Source organism: Marmota marmota, unplaced genomic scaffold (assembly GCF_001458135.2).
Source record: "Marmota marmota marmota unplaced genomic scaffold, marMar, whole genome shotgun sequence".
Taxonomy (NCBI): Eukaryota; Metazoa; Chordata; class Mammalia; order Rodentia; family Sciuridae; genus Marmota; species Marmota marmota.
Window position 1 is genome coordinate 37029644 of NW_026000229.1, and position 3317 is coordinate 37032960.

Genomic DNA, 3317 nt, shown 5'->3' on the forward strand with positions numbered 1-3317 from the left:
TACAACCAAAAAAAAAAAAAAAAAAAAAAAGACTTAAAACTAGAAGGAGCAGCCCAAGACATTTTGGTAAAGAAAGGCCCAGAATGTACTGATTGTGTTCTGGCTCAGTAGTAGAGCATTTGCCTAGCATGTGCAAGGAAGCACTGGGTTCGATTCTCAGCACCACGTTCTCTATAATCCTAGAGACTGAGGAGCCTGAAGCAGGTGAATTACACATTTGAGGCCAGCCTCATCAACTTAGTAAGGTCCTCAACAATTTAGCAGACCATATCTCAAAATAAAAAATAAAACAGGCAATGGGCACAGTGTGGCACATACCTGTGATCCCTGTGTTCTATAAACAAATAAATAAAGATCCATCAATAACTAATAAAAATATTTAAAAAAAAAAGAACCTAAAATCAGGCTGTTAACTTCTATGAAGGCCTCTAGGGAAAACATCCAGAAGACTGAGAATTTTGATTCCTCTGAGAACCTGGCACAATGTGGAACAGACAGAAGACCCTGGTACCCATGTTAGGATGTAGAAGAGATTTTTGATCTAGTTCTCATCTCATAATAAAAATGCCAATAAGAAGTTAGAGTGGGGCTGGGGTTGTGGCTCAGCGACAGAGCGCTCATCTAGCACATGTGAGACCCTGGGTTTGATCCTCAGCACCACACAAAAATAAATAAATAAAATAAATGTATTGTGTCCAACTATAACTAAAAAATAAATATTAAAAAAAAAAAGAAGTTAAAAGGGCCAGGCACAGTGGTGCACACCTGTAATCCTAGTGGCTCAGGAGGCTGAGACAGCAGGTTAAGCCTGTTCAAGGTTAGCCTCAGAAATTTAGTGAAGCCCTAAGCAACTCAGTGAGACCCTGTCTGTAAATAAAATACAAAAAAAGACTAGGAATGTGGCTCAGTGGTTAGGTGCTCCTGATTTCAATCCTCAGTACTTAAAAAAAAAAAAAAAAGTTGTTGTTACAGGTAAGTTGGGGCGGGCTGGGGTTGTGGCTTAGCGGTAGAGTGCTCGCCTTACAGGATCGAGACTCTGGGTTCAATCCTCAGCACCACATAAAAATATAAACAAGTGAAATAAAGGTGTTGTGTCCAACTACAACTAAAAAATAAATAAATAAAAGGTAAGTTGGAATTGCTGTTAAAATGTATTAAGCATTACTTACAAATTTCACATTAATTTCTTTTTATAAATAGATATTTAGAATTAGATTTCAAGCTGCAATCCCCTCCAGTTCCTACTGCAGAAAGCTCTCTGTGAATCGGGTAAAATATCTCAACCACCAATGGAAGCAATCTACTCACCTCATCAGAATTCTGTGGAAAACCACTAAGAACAGAATAATTTGCAACTTAGTTCATTCATCTTCAAAACAGATATTTTAAAAGTACTTTACTAAGTCCCCTAAATAATCTTTCAAGGATGAGGTTGTGGCTCAGTGGCCTGGCATGTGTGAGGCCCTAAGTTCGATCCTTAGCACCACATATAAATAAAGAAATAAAGTAAAAAATCCATTGGCAACTAAAAGATATTAAAATAATAATAATAATCTTTCAAACTGATGTGCCAATTTCCTCTAGTCAGTGTACTTTACAACATGAATTCTAGCAACATGGAAAATGGCCATGAAACATTATTCTCATTTGTACTATGGAAAAATTAAAAGACTAACAGATTAAGTTGGTCTAGTAGAATGAGTAAAGGCCTTATACTTGTACAGATTTACATTAAAATCCAATTCTATCACTAATTTTGAGAATTATTTAACTTCATCAAGCTCTGTTTTCCTCATGTGTAAAGTGGAGAAAATGATTCCAACTTCACCATGACTTGAAAACTTGAGAATGTAAAGCTGGGTGTGGTTGTGCACATCTGTAATCACAGCCACTTGGGAGGCTAAAGCAAGGGATTTGCAAGTTCAAGGCCAGCCCCAGCAATTTAGGGAGATTCTATCTCAAAATAAAATTAAAAAGGTCTGGGGATGCAGCTTTGTGGTAGAGCATGCCTGGGTTCAATCCTAGTACAGCAAAAATAAATAAATAAATAAATAAAATGAAGGAAAAAAAAACTTGATAATGTAACTAAAGCACTTAATTAAGCTGTCTGTTCACCTTAAGGTAGCTGATGTTATTACCAGAAACACACTTGCAGATCAGAAAATAGTGAAAAATACATTCTAATCCTCCTAATTGCCTGCCTAAAATTATCTTACCAACCAAACTATTATAACCTAGAGTATGTTTTTTAGATTCCAGGAGCCTTTCAATGAGAACAATTTCAACTTACTCTCTATATTCCTAGCCCAATACAAGGTTTCTATGCCTTAATAGTCCCCACTTCCCCACCTCCATTTAACAAACGTTCCTCTTTAACACCTTTCAGTCCTTCCTTCTTAACAAGTCCTCCCTTTTTATGCCCAAATACTTTAGTACTAGATCTCTGGCCTAGTACAAAGGACTCCCAAGAAACCATTTATTAAAAAACTTATAAGCTGACAATACTTGCATCATTATTCTTACAAACATTTGATCTTACAATCAGATAGACAAGACTGATGTAACACCACGATTTTACAGCTAAGACCATAGCTAGAAAGCAGCATAAGTCCAATTTAGAATTCAAAATTTCAGATCTAAAGTTCAATGTTCTCTCAAAGTATACAGTTATTATCTTTTGCATATTCTTTCTTTATATCATTTGTTCATTAAAAGATGGAGGAAACCATCTTTGTACCTCTTGCTATCATTAGAGCACTGTTACAAGGGTCCGCTTACTCCCTACAGTATTTTCTAGAGTATATAAACAGTTCAAGCTACCCCAAGACACTAAGGCCAAAAGTTACTTTCAATGCTTCCTTCACAATCTTCAAGTAAGAAAGAATTCTGGGATGCTTTACAAAAGATCTAAGATGCCTGGGCCACAATCCCTCCATGCTGCCCCACCGTTTCCTCCTCCCTAGAGTGTTTTCTTCGGTCTGACATTCCAACGGGAACCCATCTCAACCACAAACGACCCTAGTCGCCAAACAGACTCGTGCCCACAGCTAAGACTTCCTCGCCAAGCAAGCAGAACTCCTCGGAACATTTACCAATGTTCTTCCTCTCTGTCCACAACCCCTTTCCTAAAAAACTTCATCTTCCTGAGTCCGCACCTTCTCAGCTCTCTCCCCCTCCCATCGCCCCACGCTTACCCTTGCACCTCCTCCAAAACCTCCCAGCTTCCAGGGTTGGAGGGCGATACTTCCTATCTCTCCAGGCCCGGATCGCTTGGCTTGCAGCCCGCCGCCCCGATCCGGCCCCAGTAGATCTGATCG

General features: G+C 38.6%; 1 protein-coding gene across 1 annotated transcript in view; it reads right to left on the reverse strand.

The window, feature by feature from the left end:
- The window catches only part of Rtf1 (RTF1 homolog, Paf1/RNA polymerase II complex component), a 60934-nt gene that overhangs the window by 56378 nt on the left and 1239 nt on the right, over positions 1–3317 (reverse strand).